Source organism: Engraulis encrasicolus, chromosome 9, assembly GCF_034702125.1.
Source record: "Engraulis encrasicolus isolate BLACKSEA-1 chromosome 9, IST_EnEncr_1.0, whole genome shotgun sequence".
NCBI lineage: Eukaryota > Metazoa > Chordata > Actinopteri > Clupeiformes > Engraulidae > Engraulis > Engraulis encrasicolus.
Window position 1 is genome coordinate 51,130,978 of NC_085865.1, and position 19,014 is coordinate 51,149,991.

The 19,014-nt window shown below is 45.1% G+C and overlaps 1 long non-coding RNA gene across 5 annotated transcripts; it reads right to left on the bottom strand.

The window, feature by feature from the left end:
• Positions 1-1,065: 1,065 nt before the first annotated feature.
• Positions 1,066-3,893, bottom strand: LOC134455198 (uncharacterized). 5 transcript variants are annotated; one of them, XR_010036067.1, is made up of 4 exons: positions 3,744-3,893; positions 2,660-2,750; positions 1,860-1,950; positions 1,066-1,627 (listed from the first exon to the last, which is right to left on the bottom strand). It is a non-coding gene; the product is annotated as an uncharacterized LOC134455198 (long non-coding RNA). The 5 variants fall into 5 exon arrangements; XR_010036066.1 differs by having other exon boundaries at positions 2,660-2,913; XR_010036069.1 differs by lacking the exon at positions 2,660-2,750.
• Positions 3,894-19,014: the final 15,121 nt, after the last annotated feature.

A 19,014-nucleotide genomic window follows, 5' to 3' on the forward strand; every position in this document is an offset into this window, starting at 1 on the left:
ACTTGATAAACAAATGCGATAGAACTAACGACTGGCTTTTGACCAGGGCTGGACTGGCCATCTGGCATACCGGGCAATGCCCGGTGGGCCCTCGCGTCTTTTCGAGGGCCCGAGAGCCCGAAATAATAATTAAAAAATATATACATTATTTTTTTTGTCTGTGACGGTAAAAAAAAGGACACGTCGGTGCTCATTGGATGCTTCTTTTGAGTCACATTGGCCTAGTCCAATGAAATCTACTGCTTCTCAAAGGCCCGCCCCTCCCTTCAGGCCCTCGCTCGCTCGACCCAGAGCCATTGATAACACAGAGTTACGCCTACCTTTGATCTCGGCGGGAAAGTCACCTAGTGGCTGTGTAGACACGCTAATGGCTCTGTAAAGTTCTAAACAAACAGAGAGCCGTCATTGACTTCTACTGAGCAGAATAAGCCTTTCTACAGTAAGCATTGAATAAATATGCACACAAACGGGATCCATCCCATTTTTTTAGGTAATTCGTCTAGTACATCTAGGTGATATAAAATACTGTGTTGTTTACACGCTACTGTCGTAGAACTGGTGTGTTTTTATCACGTTTTGAGGGAAATCACCATTAGCTTAGCCAGGAGCCCGCCACTTACCTATGAGATGCTAACTTTCTTGGTAGCTTCTGACTGTAATCGTTAAAGCGTTGTGTTCATTATTTACACTACAAATATTAATTCGTTAAAAACTAATCACATACACTTGTATGTCTATAGATCTCTAGCAGTGAGACGCAGGCTAGCTTTAGCCTTTATGAGGCTGCATCAGACCTGCCAAAAACATGCATCGTTGCATGCAGGCAGAGTGAAGAGGATCAGGGCAGAGACGTGTAGTCCCTACACACGACTCTGAATCAGTGGCATGGAGCAGGGCCATGGATCTGTCATGTGGACTAAATAAATTATAATTAAAAAAAGACAACAACTGTATAACCAGTACTTGAGTGGGCCAATTAATTTTTTTTTTAATGTATTTATGTATGTTTTGAACACAGAAATACACTGGATGCTCACTGCTATGGTGCCAAGTTAGACAATAACCTAGTGTGAATATGCATTTTTAATACTGTATACCTTTTGTTATTAACTGTGTGAAGGCATAGCATAATGGTAGAACATCATACAGACACTTGGAATGCTTTGTAAGCATCAAACTGTTGACAGAGCACGACACGCATGAAGAATTCACATAGGCCTAAGAGTAAGGTTTGAGGTTTCTTTTTGCTCAGCGTAACAGTAATACAACAACAAAACTGTACACTTCATAGTTGCAAAACTGAGCTAATGGAACATATTTACAGCAATGCAAGTGATAATGATAAAAAACAAGAAACAGATAGAGCAGTCCAGTTTTGGGTGCAAAACACAGGTAGTGTAACAGATGTAAAGAAACTGGCCATAATACAAACGAAACATCTGGAGTTGTTTTGGAATGGTGATGTGGGAGAAGAAATGGAGCCTATGCAATCCTACAGAGTGTGGAAGGCCAAAACAGGACACAGGCTTGTCAAGTGATCCGGTTTCTGTAGTACCGAGTAGTAGTAGTCTGTAGTATGGAGCCTCTGCAGGTGTCATGCAACTCACAGCACTCCTGAGTGTTGTGCCTGTCAACAACACAGACATGCAGCGGTCATACTCAACGTGTAACATTGAAATAGACAGAAAATTAAAACTGTAAAAGGGGTCTATGCTGCTGTATATGAACAACAAATATCATTATCAGTGAATATGGTACACCTGGAGCAATTAAGTGAAGAACCAGATGAAGGTGGGAGACAAGCTGTATGAAGACGAGCAATGAAATGAAGAATCACATTGTAATAACAATATACACACCATGACTGTGAAGGTGGAAGACAAGGTGTATGAAGAAGGGCCGGAAATCTGTTCAGGGGTCATCAGTCAATGATGAGTGAATATGACACAGCTGGAGCAATGAAATAAAGAAACACATGAAGTTAGGAAGGGCACTGACAATCTGTTCAGGGGTCATCAGTGAAGTAAAGAATCACATAGTAATAATAACAACACACCAAGCAGTGAATGTGGGGAGGGGGCAAGCTGTATGAAGAAGGGCCGGATATCTGTGAATGATGAGTGAACATGACACATCTGGAGCAATGAAATAAAGAAACACATTGTTACAATATACACACCAAGCTGTGAGTGTGGGGGCAAGCTGTATGAGGAAGAGCAATGACAAAGAAACACATGAAGTTGGGAAGGGCACTGACAATCTGTTCAGGGGTCATCAGTCAATGATGAGTGGATATGACACACCTGGAGCAATGAAATAAAGAATCACATGAAGTTAGAAAGGGCACTGACAATCTGTTCAGGGGTCATCAGTCAATGATGAGTGAATATGACACACCTGGAGCAATGAAATAAAGAATCACATGAAGTTAGGAAGGGCACTGACAATCTGTTCAGGGGTCATCAGTCAATGATGAGTGAATATGACACACCTGGAGCAATGAAATAAAGAAACACATGAAGTTCTGGGGTAATCAGTGAAGTAAAGAATGACATAGTAATAATAACAACACACCAAGCTGTGAATGTGGGGAGGGGGGCAAGCTGCATGAAGACGAGCAATGAAATGAAGAATCACATTGTAATAACAATATACACACCATGACTGTGAAGGTGGAAGACAAGCTGTATGAAGAAGGGCCGGAAATCTGTTCAGGGGTCATCAGTCAATGATGAGTGAATATGACACACCTGGAGCAATGAAATAAAGAAACACATGAAGTTCAGGGGTCATCAGTGAAGTAAGGAATCACATAGTAATGATAGCAACACACCAAGCTGTGAATGAGGGGAGGGGGGCAAGCTGTATGAAGAAGGGCCGGATATCTGTGAATGATGAGTGAACATGACACACCTGGAGCAATGAAATAAAGAAACACATTGTTATAATATACACACCAAGCTGTGAGTGTGGGGGCAAGCTGTATGAGGAAGAGCAATGAAATAAAGAAACACATGAAGTTGGGAAGGGCACTGACAATCTGTTCAGGGGTCATCAGTGAAGTAAAATGATAGACTGGCAGACAAAAAAAATAGACATTAATCCACCACTCATTCAAATCAATCAGAAACTATTTGATTTCACAGAGCTAAAAGGAGAAATACAGGTATACGGCGCATTGTCAATGCGGTGCACATCTGGCTACGGACTGTGCATAGTAGTTCGACTAGCCAACTTCAAAACTGTTCAGCAAACTGTTCAGCAAACATCCATGGTTTACTCAACAGAAATATATATTTCTCGGTTTCTGAAATACCTGGGGTCATCAACTTCAGTACTTTAATATTCGGGACTCAATTGTAATTTTTGTAGCTAGCCAACACATCCACACGTAAATGCTTACTCGCTACGCTAACCACATGCAGCTACATGCATTCAAATAGCTGGGAAGATCAAACCACGAATGTACACGGGTAATATGGCGTTATATGAATGTGGGAAGTAGAAAACACAGTCGTTTATGATACAGATAGTAGCGCATTGTATAGGATTGTAACGTTACCACTATGCTAACTTAAGCTACCAGAAGTGGTTATTCATTCCTAAACAGCGTTCGTCTTTAACATCGACATCGCAATTTTCATGCAAACCACATGCAATTACATAATTGAAGGCTATACTTTAGACAACGGATACTGAAACACAGAAAACATTTCGATTTGTTCTCCCATTTATCAACTTACCGAGAAAGGTGTCGACAGTCAAACGAAAGTCTACGGGGCCCACTTCCGGATATGGAACTTCTTGAAGTCTACAGGGAGGAGCCATGACACGGAAAATAGACCCCGCCCCTTGCCCACGTATGCCAATGGGATATACACAACTCTTTTCTATTCATGACTCTGGCTCTACCCAACTAGTTCTAGTCTGTCAGCAATGCATCATCATCCGAAGTTTCGTTGACTTGGATGGTGGCTATTCGGTTAATAAAAACTCTGGTGGTGGAGCGGAGGATACAGGGCGCTATATGGAGAAAGAAAGGACTGGCTATGAAAAGCGCATGGAAAAAGCGAAAACTAAAACTAAAAGAAGGCGGGACAAAATGTGCTAAAATCACTGACTTGTTCAAAGCTAAAAGCACCACCAGCTCGAGCTCCGGACCGGTAGCTCTCGTGTGGCCGTGGGAGGTGTGGTGAATCACACAGCTCGACCTAAGGTTGGGACAGTAGGACCGCCGGTGCATCAACGAGTGCAAGGTGGTGCAGAATGAAGCGCCCATGTAAATCAGGCGTGGAGGAGGCGGCGGCGGGCGAACAGTGCGGGCGAGGTGGTTCGAGCAGGGGAGGTAGCCTACGAGTAGAGACGGTCCGGATACGAGACGTGCCCCAGGGAGAGAGAGGTTAGCCCCCTCAACACACTCAGCTAGTGTAGCTATGTGCCGCTTCGGCGTTTCGTAATTTCTCATCACCTCCGACCAAATTGCCATCCTGACTAAATCAAATCAGTCATGGTTCTTTTTCTAACTTCGCTCGGTGTTTCACTATGGGATACGCTTGGGCGTGACCATCTATGGAAGCTCCAATGACATTACGTCTGTCAAAGACAGACAGTCGACGCAGTCGGGCTCCGCCCGCTTGGGGTGTCTACCCCCGTCGACACGCTGAGTCCAGCATTCTCGCTTTCTTCCCGTGAAGATCTACTACAAGCTCCTCGCACCTGCCAAGGCTGTGCTCGCTTAACCGTTCACAGACGGACCGTCCAGGACCCCGTCGCCGAACGCGACCGCGGCCGGTAAGTGCTATATTGAGGTGCATTGAAGGTTTGCAGTTAAGTCAGCTTACTTTCCAACTCTAGTGAAGTGTCCGCGTCGTGGCGAACTTCAAGTTTAGCATGGCGGGCTACCTAACCCACCTAGCTACCTAACTTCAGCTTAGCCTGATTTAGCTACCTCTACCTCCACCGAGCACTCGGGTGCCGGTGATAACTTATTAATGGTAAGCTACACCGTACAACAGGGAGCGAGAACGCCCTACTCGCTACTCTGTTTGACTATTTTCATCTGTTTTCTGTTTGTAACCCACCGCATGTAAACCCACTCGGCGGGAAACAAGTTGCTAGCTTCGATCTGTAGCTACAAGTTTAGCATGGCGGGCTACCTAACCCACCTAGCTACCTAACTTCAGCTTAGCCTGATTTAGCTACCTCTACCTCCACCCAGCACTCGGGTGCCGGTGATAACTTATTAATGGTAAGCTACACCTTACAACAGGGAGCGAGAACGCCTCACTCGCTACTCTGTTTGACTAATTTAATCTGTTTTCTGTTGGTAACCCACCGCATGTAAACCCACTCGGCGGGAAACAAGTTGCTAGCTTCGATCTGTAGCTACCCCGCACGTGCGGCTAATCTGCTAACACTGGTGTTAACTGAAGTAATCACTTGTTATGACGAGTTCTTCGAGTAACACTACTCTCCTCTCTCTTTTATTCTGAAAGATGCTTCAGGCATTTCCCCCGCCATGGGGAAGACTGAAAACAAAGAGTGAAGAGCCCGTTGCCTCCCGTGCCGGCGTCACGCAGCCAACCATGGCGGGCGGAGAATCCCAGGTCTGCATGGAACCCTACCATGCACATGCAACGGTTGCAGGCCGCCATACCTGCACCACTGCGTGGACAATACCAGAGGGAATTCGAGAACGGAGGCTGAATGTGGTGATCGTCACTAACAGCCCCATGCACAAGTCAGACTCTGTGGATACCATGCCACCCGAGGACGACCCCAGCTTAGGCTACCCCCTCTCACAGGGAGCAGGAGGATACCCAAGCATAAAGCACAATATCAGGGACATTACGTCGCTGCCCCCTCGACCCCAACAGGGTGGGCGACCTATCCTGCAGTAATCAAGGCCCCCCAGTGACCATGCTGACTCGGCGGCCCTCTGCTCAGGATGCAGGAGACAAGGAAAGGGACCAGCAACACTGCCCCCAACCCCCCTCCCTCCTCAAGTCCAACCTGGCCACCCCTCCCAGCAGTCCTGGCCTGTCTGAGAGATGGCCCCCTGTCACTGGAAGCCTCACAAGTATTCCAAATGTGCCCTAACCGACGGTCTGTGTCGACTATGTCCAACATCGCTCTCCCCTGCAAGAGAGACTGATAGGTGGGCGAGCCGGTCCGATTGCTCTCTGATGCTGTCACCAGGTCCAGACGGACACGGCAAAACAGACACTCAGGCATCATCTACACGCTGCACCAAGGGCCCGGCGCTGTGCTGGTGAAGATGAGGGAGACAAGGTCTCGGCAGGCAGAAGGATGATGCTCTCTGGGCGAGCCTGACACACAAGCCGCCCCAGGCCCCAACCTCCCAGACAGGTCAAGGTAGTCATCCTATGGAGAGAGAGGCCATAGCCTGCACCCTAAGGGCTAGAACGGTCAGAAGCTCAAGGTGCTTCAACCCAGAACAGAGGCCCAAACTGTCCAAACGGCCTACAGGACCCAGTGGCGGACCTGACAGCCCAGGCTCACTTGTTCCCACGTCCTCGCCCACAGCGGAGAGGAAGATGGAGAAAAGGTTATGTCTTACAGGTGTTCAAAATCTGAAACTGCAGACAAAGTGTCACCAAGCACAAATCACACCCAATCTCAGTGTCCAGTAAATATACATTATTCGCACCTAGGCCGTGGGCCAAAGGCGAATCTGTTGATACAAAATAAACGCCAATGCTACACAGAGGGTAATTTCACCAAACTGTTCAGTATACCAAGGTGTTCAGTATACAAAGATCTTTATCTTCCTAGCAAGGGCCAGGAACGATTTGGTCAACACATAAGATGCACATAATGCATGAGAAGCGGTCTCATCTCACTAAGGTGTTAAGTAGACTAAGGTCATTCGCACCAAGGCAGGGCCAAGGGCGAATTTTATTAACACAATATACACACATTGTGTCTCACCAGACTAAAGTGTTAAGTAAACAAAGGTCATTCGCATCTAGGTAGGGGCCTAGTGTGAATTGTCTTAACACATAACAATGTTAACATGTTATAAACATGCACACTTTGCATCTCACCAGACTAAAGTGTTCGGTAAACAAGGGTCTTTCGCATCTGGGCAAGAGCCAAGGGCGAAATTGTTACTACATAACTTACACAAGTAATGCAAAGCAGTAGCCTCTGTCTCACCAGACTAAACTGCTCAATAAACAATTATCATTTGCATCCAGGCAGGGGCCAAGGGTGAAATTGTTAACATTATGCGCACAGGGGATACTATCACAGTAGTCTCAGCAGTGTTAAGGGAACAAATATCCCTCGCACCCAGGCGAGGGCAGATTTGGTAACACAAAAGTGGCTCCCCTTGCAGCCTAGGGGTAGCCTCAACAGACCAGTGTGCTTTAAAATAAATAAAGAATGCCATCCCCATCCAGGCCTTGGGCCAAGGACGGAGTTGTTATTGAGAAGTCACACACGAGGTGTACAAGTACAATGTACTGACACCAGAAATCTCTCAAAAATAAATACGGTACATAAATAAAGAAAAGGGGTGCACCACTGTCATAACACCACCAGGGCGCACCATTTCCCCTTTATTGGCAGCGGAGACAGAGCAGTGATTTCTCCGGTGACGCCACTAGTGTGCGTCACGTCACGGCTGCGTGGGTAACGTGACTAGCGTCATATAAGAGCGACGGGTCATGCTCATCCATGACGTACAGTACACAAACGCAACACTACTTTATTCCACTGTAAGTGGATAAAGAACTTCTGTTGATCACAAAACCACCTAGGTTCAGTGGAACACTAATTTAAGGTCAGTAGACTGAGTTCTCGAGTTACGAACGAAGAGATCCCTTCTTTTCTACTCTAAGGAGCCGTCAATGGGCTCTGTTCAACATACTGCGCGATCTCAGCTGGAAAGCGCATTTTACAGACCGCCTTATAAAAACAGGTATGCCACAATCGCATACATCTGACAACAAGGTGCTTTGTCAATCATATCATCGTCTCGATTTTGGGGTTGTCACAAGAGTTACAGCAGATTATCTTATCACAAGGCTGTAGACTGTCTGAAATCATAATGTGTATTATGAGTTTCGCCGCCACGGCAAAACATACAGCATTCTCGCTGTCTCAACCGGCGATTGAGGACGGCGTTAGCCCCTCTGACAGGCTTGGGATCAGAATACTGTAATTAAGACTTTTCCCCCTATTGCTCCCTCTCGAAGGAGTCAGCATTAGATTCCAGGACGGCGCTAAAGCATCGAGTGAATTTGGGTTCAACAAGTCACCGTTAGTAGTAGTCAGACAAGGTCTAGACTACAGTTGGTGTAATGGCATCCGCTATTACGGTAGCGAGAGGTGTCTCTCTATGATGAAGGGCTTTTACAGTAAAGCTTACAGTAAAGCTTACTGGCCACGTTGTTCATGCAGTGGTTTCACCATCGCACGTCCAGGGCGACCATATACATTAAGTGTTCTGGGCCCTGAAACATTTCCAAAACGATGTAGGTGGTTGAGGAAACTATTGCTGGGTCACAGTTTCTGTTAAGTCTGCAGAACAGGGCCAAGGGGAACATCCTCTCTACTCTCAAACATCGGCTTGTGTGGGGCAGGGGTTGGTGCAGGTTTTTGCTATCTCTACACCTTGTAAGGAAACACACAGTGCCCTCTATTCCTCCTTGGCATAAAAGATGCACTAGATTGCTATGGGCAAAACACCCTGCTCTATGCATTCACACCAATAAGCATAATAACCCCCACACTGGTCAGAATCAGGCAACAGAGCCTGCTACTGATTTTGTTGGCCCAATTATGTCACCCTATGGGGTCACGATTGTGTAAGGGTGTTCGGAGGGCCCTCAGGGGCCCCACCTCTACTGAGAGATCCTCTCAGACAAGAAGCGATATTTATAATTCACACCTAGACAGGCTGGTCCGGTAGGCTCATTCTGTGAGAGGTAGAATTCAGACGCAGTCGCCCTCTCCCAGCAGTCACCGAGACTGTACTAGGGGCGACAGCAGCATACACACTTCATACTTGGTCATAAATGGCGTGTGTTCAAGGTATGGGGCACACGGAGACACTTCTCCCTAACGCCCTGTTGTTCAGCTTCTTAGCTTCCTACGGGATCTTATACACAGGGTTAAAGTCTTTCCCAATAGGAAAGTTTACCTTGCTGCATTTTCAGCCAGCCACTGAAGTTTTGAGTACAAGCCAGCAGGGTAGTACTCCTTGGAGACTTAGTTCTGGTTAAGTTGAGCTACACGCTCACCCCTCCAAATCACTGGTTTGAAGTTTAGCTTGTCAATACAGCATTAACCACCATGAGATGAGTGAGTGAACTAAAAGCCTTCCTTGTGAGGCCCTCTTGGTTTACAATCTGACTCTGATTTGAAGAAGGTGCGTCTTCTCCCCATTACAGATTTGTGCCCAGAGCAGGACTTTCTTTAGATGTCGGAGAAAGGACCTGGATGCCCCGCACCCTGCCCCCTCACTCAGAGGAGGGTCAGGAGCTCAACTATGTGTGTCCTGTTAAAGCTCTGTGACTATACAGAATTTAGCAGAGTTCAACTTTTTGTGGCGGCCACACACCATAAAGGACTACCACTGCCACGTCAGGGGTTGTCTCATTGGATTGTGAAAGCTACAGCGGTTGCCTATCAGAATAATGTCTCGCCGGCCCCTTAGGGACCTAAGAGCTTATGCATTAACAGGAATGGCCAATTCCAGGGCACTGTCCACGGGGTTGCCAATGGTAGGCCTGTGCAATGTAACGAACAGGGCCCCAGGGTACACGTTCGCCCGCTTTCATGAGCTAGAGGTATCTGGCCGACACTTATCTCACGCTGTACTAGGTTCTGACTCCCCAGCAGCGATCTATACATTCTGACCGATGCTACTGTAATAAGGGCTTTACATAGCGTGCATTCCGGGAGTGGGCTATATCTCCCATAGTGAAACACCGAGCGAAGTTAGAAAAAGAACGTTAGGTTATGGCTATAACCCTCGGTTCTTTGATAACAGAGTGAGGTGTTTCACCTATTTTTCCCTCCTTGCACTAGTTGTTAGGTGGGGAAGAAACCGTTAAGAATGCTGGACTCAGCGTGTCGACGGGGGTAGACACCCCAAGCGGGCGGAGCCCGACTGCGTCGACTGTCTGTCTTTGACAGACGTAATGTCATTGGAGCTTCCATAGATGGTCACGCCCAAGCGTATCCCATAGTGAAACACCTCACTCTGTTATCAAAGAACCGAGGGTTATAGCCATAACCTAACGTTATTGGTACCCAATACCCATTTGATACATTCCCATGCACTTGTCTTGTAATGTTGCGCCAGCACATAGAAATCTTCCATTTGCCTTGAGCTGTCATGAGATGCTGTGTTGAAGTGAAGCTAGTCTTTCTGCCCTCTACCCAAGAACTACCGTACCCTGGCTGGCCAAGCAGATTAGCTCACCGCCTCGGCGTTTTTCCCATGTAGTTTATTGCCTGAAACTGAAGATGTCCCTCCCCACTCGCTCAAATCAGTCACTCACAAATATGTATTGATTTATTTTCTTAAACTTTGTTGTATTGTTGCGCGAGAAATCTTCCATATCGCTTTACGTGTGTGAGCTGCCTGTCACAACCACCTGTGCAATGTGTCTTGTAATTACATGTTAATTACGGCGCATCCCCACGTTCACTTTCTCAAATCCAACAAATATCTTGTTTTAGTCTATTGCTTGTCTTGTCTTTTGCAACTAGGAGTTTAAACTAGGCCTAAATGTATTTTTTGCAATCTTTTCATAATGGCATGTCACGTCATTATCTGCCTCTTTGCATGGTAGATGAAGAAAGAAGCCGTCTTTCCGTGCTGTTTGTGAATCGCTGACGCTGCTACGCCTACGCTCTCCTTTTATTGTAATAGCTGAAACATGTAGCTTAACTTTGTTGTTGACAATGTGATATTTTATAGGGCCTTCATAAGTTGAATTTTCCTGTGGTGGTCACGGATTGGCTTTTTTATCCATGCAAACACGTTTTGTTCTGGAAAGCATTTAATCATTGGATGGATGTTTTAATATCTTGATGGTTGAGGCGACGCGGTTTGGACGCTTCAATGCGTAGGCTTATTGTACGTAACGTCATCAACCTCTGTTGGAAGACTAAGCAATAATAATAAGCGGTCACTTGGTTTTGTTGTGGTGAAAAAATGACGAGTGTAGGGAAGAAAAACCCCACTGATATAATGACAGTCTTGGGCTCTTTTGATCAGTGTCAAGCTGCATACAGTTTATGCCTAGACTACAACAACTAGAACCGTTTTGGTGTGCGTTGGGAAAGGGGAGGGGTGGTGTTGCCATTTAGTAAGCTCACTGACAGTATCTGTGGACTGGAGCAATTTGAAGTTGAAACATCTAGGAAATTATTATTTTTATTACATTTTATTATTATTATGGTGTCAATTTTGTGTGTGTGTGTGTGTGTGCGTTAAGGTGTTTGTATCTGTAGGACCTATTTCCAGTTTTTGCTTTAGGGAAATGGTATGAATACTTTTATATTGAGATTCACTGGCCAGGAAATAATCAGGAAAATAGTTAGTTGTCCACCTCTCTCTATCGCCTACCCTCAAACATACTCAGCAGGATGAAGGGAACATGAGGGTACACTGTGACCATCTCCCCAAGAAGGTTATTGTGAGTAGTGATGAAGCATTTTTTCGTGTGAGCTTTTTAATAGGCTATATTATATACGATGTCATAAATACCGATAGGCATCGGTGTCGGGCCCTCAGGCGTCAAAAAGTGCCCGGGCCCTTTTCAGATCCCAGTCCAGCCCTGCTTTTGGCCATAGCAACCTGCAGTTTAGAATTAGTTCGCCTAACTTAGTCGCACGTTTGACGCCTGACAGGTTATAGGGAATTAGTTGCAACCCCATCAGCCAATCTGAAAAGAAGATTCAGTTGCGTAGGCAGATATAGGCTTTTATAGGCTGAGGACCACTTTCCCAACAAGGGCTTAGGCATTCAGCAGGTGTTTTTTGCAGGTGCTTTAGGCATCAATGGGTTAAGGTAGCGTTTCTCAATGGGGGTGCTACAGCCGCTGGGTAGTGTTGGGGAGCCCTAGGGGGGCTTTGAGAAGGATATAGCTGAGTGGGGGCGGGGCTTAGCTCCCATTGGGGGGGCATTAGTCTATTTTATTTTTTGATACTAAGGGGGGTGTTGGCAGACTTATGATAAAGTCAACGGGGCGTTGGGGGGCTTATGATGAGGTCAACGGGGCGTTGGGAGGCTTATGATGAGGTCAAGGGGGCATTTGTTCAACAAAAGCTGATAACCACTGTGTTAAGGGAAGCAGAGGAAAGAAAAGAAGGAAAGGAGGGTTCCAACAGTGAAGTGTTAGTCAGCTGTGGCTGTTCCGCAGGAAAACAATGGAAATCGCGCCTGACAGAGAAAAAAAGTGTCTCGGTCAGAAGCCGGTCTAAAGCTACTGTACGTTCACACGCATTGCTACTAGTTAGGCTACTCGCTCAGTGAGTTAAGTCAATAGAATGTGTTCCAGTGAAGCGAAGAGGCGAGTAGGTGAGGGGCGTACAAGGGATACGATGTGGGCGGATTCCGGGATAAAAAATCTTTTAACTTAGAGCGAAGCAAGTAAGCGAGTAGCCAATTGGAATGCAGCTTTCGGACTACTGACAGTATACTTCTCGCTTTTGCATTGACAGTTTAACCCGCAGGAACGTTTAGCGAGCATTCCATACGCAAGTGGTGAGTAGGCGAGTGAGCGAGAAGCGAGTAGTAACGTATATGTGAATGCAGCTGAAGTTGTGGATCTGTGTGTTCCCTTTCCCTTTCCCAGGCCCTGCAGGTGTGTCTGGGGCAGCTGTTCCACTCCCGGCTGGCAGCTGTGCCCTCCTCTGGGGCCGATCTCACTACAGGGGGGGCTACAGGGGGTGCTACAGGGGGGGCAGTGGACACCTCAAACCCCCTCGCAGACCCCCTGCTGCGTCGCGCACACCTCAGCACTGGAGACACCCGCATAGATAATGTAAGTATCAGAGCACATATGCACACACATGCACTCACGCATGCACACACACTGATGCATGCATTCATACAGACATGCATATACGCATACACACACTCAAACACACTCTAACACACACACACACACACACACACACACACACACACACACACACACACACACACACACACACACACACACACACACACACACACACACACACACACAAGGAATCGGGTCTCTCCTGGTATGCAGGTACTTGAACCCCTTGAGTGTGTGTGTGTGTGTGTGTGTGTGTGTGTGTGTGTGTGTGTGTGTGTGTGTGTGTGTGTGTGTGTGTGTGTGTGTGTGTGCGTGTGCGTGTACGTGTACAGGAGACACTGGGTATCTTCCAGAAGCACAGACAGGCAGCTATGTTCCTGCAGATAGAGGGGCTCCTACAGGGGAAGACGCTGGAGGGCCTGGCCCACGATACTGACCCCGACCCTTCTTCTTAAGACACTGTTGATAAGGACGCGCGTGCGCACGCACACACACACACACACACACACACACACACACACACACACACACACACACAGTATTATGAGTGAAACAAACATGAGGTAACTGTGTGTGTGTGTGTGTGTGTGTGTGTGTGTGTGTGTGTGTGTGTGTGTGTGTGTGTGTGTGTGTGTGTGTGTGTGTGTGTGTGTGTGTGTCTCACAATGCTGAACCGTTTCTCTCACAGAGCCCTGGCGACCAGATAAGTCCATCCCTTTCCCTGTTGGGCTGGTTTGGTATTGCGCTTGTACAGTACAGTATATGACCTGTGCTTGACTACATGGCCAGCCCAAGTAAGGGAATATATTAGATAATATTATACAGTGAGGAGAATAAGTATTTGATCCCTTGCTGATTTTGTTGGTTTGCCCACTAATAAAGACATGATCAGTATTTAATGTTAATGATAATATGTATTCTAATATGGAGAGACAGAACATCAAAAATAAAATGCAGAAATTAACTCTAAAAAATATATAATAAATGATTTATATTTAATTGAGGGAAATAAGTATTTGATCCCCTGCCAACCATTAAGAGTTCTGATCCCGCAAATGACACTTCCAATCAACTTGTTGAATTGAACACACCTGTTAATAGTAACCTACACAAAAGACACATTGAATCTGCAGAATCAGTCCATAGAATCAGTCAATCAATCAAACTAAACTCGCCAACAGGGGACAGACCAAAAAGCTGTCAAAGGATGTCAGTTAGAACTCAACAAGGCTGTAATGGGCTCCTGGATATTAAAGAGCAAACTGTTGGTGTATTTCTTCCCAATTTTAGGACATACAAAATGATCATCAATCATCAATCTTAGGCCTGTCTCTGGTTCCATACAAGATTTGACCTTGTGGGAATTTAATAACCAGAAAAAAGGAGATAAAGCACCTTAAAACTGTATGGGAGGAGCTAGGAAATTATCTCAAGGCAGCTGGGACCTCAATCACTAAGAAAACTATTGGAAACACTTGATACCACAGCGGATTAAAATCCTGCAGTGCATGTATGGTACCCTGGCTTCAGAAGGAACCTGTTCAGGCTCACCTGAGGTTTGCCAATGAACATCAAACTGGATTAGGATATGATTGGGAGGTGCTGGAATCAGATGACACCAAAATCAAACTGTTTGACATTAACACAACTCGATGTGTTTGGAGGAAGAGAAATGCTGCCTATGATCCCAAGAACAACGCCTTCTCCAACATCATAAATGAAAGTGGTAACATAATGTTTTGAGGTTGTTTGTCTGGCCAAGGCACAGGACAACTTCACATCGTCAAGAAATGGATGGAGGGAGACATGTAAACGTAAAATGCTGCATGCCAACCTCTTTCCCACCACCACTAGACTGAAGGTGGGTCATGGATTGGCGTCCCAATATGATAATAATCCATAACATACAGCCCAAGCAACGAAGGAGTAGCTCAAGCAGAAGCACATTAAGGTCATGAAGTGGCCTAGACAGTTTCCAAACATTAACCCTATAATAATCCTGTGAAGGGAACAGAAGCTCCCATTTGGCAAGCTGCAGTCATGCAACTTAAGTGATTTAGAGATGATCTGCATAGAAAAGTGGACAAAAATCCTTTCTAATATATCCACAAACATTGTCATTAACTGAAAGAATCATCTGACCTCTGTATGAGAAAACAAGGGCTTTGCCACCAAGTATGTTGTCTTCTTTGACTAGAGGGGTCAAATACTTATTTTCCTCAATGGAATACAAATCAATTAAAATATATTCTTCAAAGTTATTTTCTGGATTTTCTTTTTGATATTCTGTCTCTCTATATTAGAATACATTTTATCATTAATATTATAGAATGATCATGTCTTTATTAGTGGGCAAACCAACAAAATCAGCAAGGGATCAAATACTTATTCTCTTCACTGTACATATAGGCCTACTCCATAGTATCTATCTATAAACGTACAGAAGGATTACAAAATATGGACTATACAAGACCTACTCTCATATTAAATGACACATAACATAGAAGTCCATCCCATAAAAGTAAGGCACCCATACTTGTTCCATTTACAATGCTTACATCGCAACATACACACATTATACATGGAATGTGTGTTTACTCATATGGTACATGCTATAAAAGTGGCCCATTTCTTATTTTCTTCACATACAGTAAGTAAGTAAGTAAGTAAGTAAGTATGCCCTTTACTCAGTAAGACCGGTACAGTAAACCACGTTGTACATTTCAAGTGTTTCTATATTAATTCTATAATTCACTGTAGAATGACTGTGTGTTAATTAAACACGAGAGAGTCAAATGTATCACTCCTTCTTAGAGCATATCTGGTCTAAGTCTCCAAGTGTATTTCCTATTCCTATTTCTAGAACTGTTTTATCTGCAGTGTTCTTATATTATTTGTTTAGAAGCTCATTGAACTCTGAGCTGGAAAGACATCGTATTAATAAACTTCATCACACATACAGTAATATGCTGAGTACAAAGTTTCAACTCCTTAGTTCTTAGGGCATTCATGGGTAAGCAATTAAGGCATCAGACTTGTAACCCAAAGGTTGCTGATTTGACTCCCAACCCACCACGTTGGTGGGGGGAGTAATTAACCAGTTCTCTCCCCCATCCTCCTCCATGGCTGAGGCACCCTGAGCATGGTACCGTTCCGCCGCACTGCTCCCATTTGGGCGCCATTGGGGACTGCCCCCTTGCACGGGTGAGGCATATATGCAGTTTCATTGTGTGCAGTGTCCACTTGTGTGCTGTCACAATGACAATGGGAGATTGAGTTTCCCAGTTGGGCTTCACTTTCACTCTGTCATACCTCCAACAAAGAAGTTTTGTTGTTGCCATTGGAAGCCATACCTCATCACCGATGTCACTAAACTGCGGGGTCCCCCAGGGCTCTATCCTGGGACCGCTATTGATTAACCCATTTTAGCCTAACCCCTTTTTGGTAAAAGGTGCCCTCTCCCTATGAAATCCTAAATATGTATGAACAGGGCCGGTTTTAAGCATAGGCCGGCTAGGCGGTCGCCTAGAGCGCAATGTGAAGAAGGAGCGCCGACATGGCGCTCTCCGATGCGTAATTTTGCGATATGGAGGTTTTTTGTTATGAAGTCGCAATCAACAAAGCGTGGCGAAAGCGCTCCTCACGGCAAAACGCCCCTCAGCCAATAGTAATATAGCTTTCAACTGTCTCTGGGAAGTCTGTGAACCAATAAACAGACAGTCCTGAGAAAGGGGGCGGGACGAGTGACAGCGTGCGATATGTTTTGAATTTTGGAGACTCACTCGAGAGACAGAGCTAGGGCAAGCGCCAACAGCAGTGTTGCTCTGCTGGGTGGAGAATTGTTATGTTCTCATTAAACCAGTCATTGCATGATGCAGGAGTTGCAGAGGGTGTTTTGGATCTATGTGATTTAATCAGCAACCGTTTGTGATAATGGAAATCCTAATAGTTATGAGGCTACTGTTTGGAATTAGAGGGAAAAAGAGCTTGCTTTTGATCTGAGAAATCGCTAGTTAGCATGCTAACATTAGCCAAGTATGCCAAGCAATGAAATCCAGTAAAGTAGCTGTTAGTAGCCTACTCACTAACACCCACCTGACATCATAATACTTGCTTAGGTTGACAAGAAATGTAAAGTAAGACTGGTGCCATGTTTAAAACAATTTTAGCTGCCACATCTCCTTCCATCCACTTGAATGAATTACCTGCTTGTTGTAAGCTTAAAAAAACATTGTTTCCAGACCAGAATGACATAGGCCTTCATTAATCATGTGACAGAACCATGCAGAGCACGTTTTCATGCTGAGTGATGTAGTATTGCAGACAAGTGAGGCTATTTACTATATTTTGTATATAATGAAATTCAAAAGCATGACAGCTCTTCTCCCTTTCTCTCACCCTGTCCCTCCAGTTCAAACACATAGATAGCCTCCTTCTCGTTCTCCTACTCACAAATGCACCACTATTTCCAGTCCAGAAATGAAATTGGTTTGGAATCATAGACAGCACAAATGTGTATCTTATTAAAATTGTTATGCTGCCATGCTTTGTGATGCTGTAGGTAGTGTAGGTAGGCTATCAATGCAGACCTCCTTGGTAGGCCTATTGTCTACACATGCATTTTACATGCAAATGTACTGTATCACTCTCCTGGCATTTCAATTCCATTTTACAATTCAAACACATTGATAACCTCCCTCTCATCTAGGGTTGGGGGCACCGCCACCATTACATCCAAGACACTTTCATGCGACTCAATCTGATGTGTTGGTTGGCTGTCCAAAAGAACCAGAAATCCATTTGATGCAAAACAGTTATTGTTCTTGATGCTATTTAGTTAAGCTTACTACCGGTATTACTCTTGTGTTCTGTAAGGTATAAAAAAGAGTGTTTTTCTCTTTCAAAAGGTTGGGGGGGGGCGCCAGAACTCAAACTCGCCTAGGGCGCCAGATAAGCCAGAACCGGCCCTGTGTATGAACATTTCTAGCGGGCCCCAAGTTGAAAAAGGTTGGGACACCCTGCTGTAGACTTTATTTTAAAGATTTGTTTTTTTTGGTCTTTTTGACTTTTTTTGCGATAAGACAGTGAAGGTGGTGACAGGAAGCGAGTGGGGAGAGCGAGACGGGGGAAGGGCCAGGAATCGAACCCGGGACAGCCGCCTAGTAGACGAGTGCCCTACCGGTTGGCCACGGCAGAGCAATGTAGACTTTATTTCAAAGGACTACAACGAGACTACTGTACAACTTGACTTCAAAGCTTTAATGTCCTTATAAAGGTAATTTGTCTTATAGCACAGCAGAATGACATAAAAACACATAGGCCTACAATAGAAAAACACACATACAGTACAAACACAATAGATAGCTAGACATATAAGTTAATATGTAAATAAATACGTAAATAAATACAGACCACCGGTCAAATGCATCCGTTAACACAAGGGGATTGCTACAAAGTAAAAAGAGGTCAAACTTGTGTCGTCGATCTGACATGCTTGTTGTTGCTCTGTATGAACACAGGGGGACGCTGTTTGCCAATGAACACTTGACCAGGAGAGTATGGAAATGATCCTTCACAAAAACACATAGAGCTACAAGAGCTGGGAAGATAATGCATGCCTCCTCCTACATGATTGCAAGCTTTATTTGATGAAGCAGTGAAAAGGCAGGGTTTGAAAATCTCATAGGATGACGAGCATGTTTTGAACTGGATATGACGTACTGCGTTTTGCGCTACGTCACACTCATGTCCAAACTAAATTTCTCTCCTGAAGTAAAGGTTTATCTTATTTTATCTTATATTATCTTGAGAATGAAAACGTTTTCCTGCAGCTCAGAGATATACCACCTGCTAATTAATGGAGATTTAATATTTAATCGCCTTTAACACTTTCATGTGTGCTATCCAGTTTCCCACCTTCTGGGGCATGAATGAATATTATCCCCCAAATGCGGATTGTTGGAGA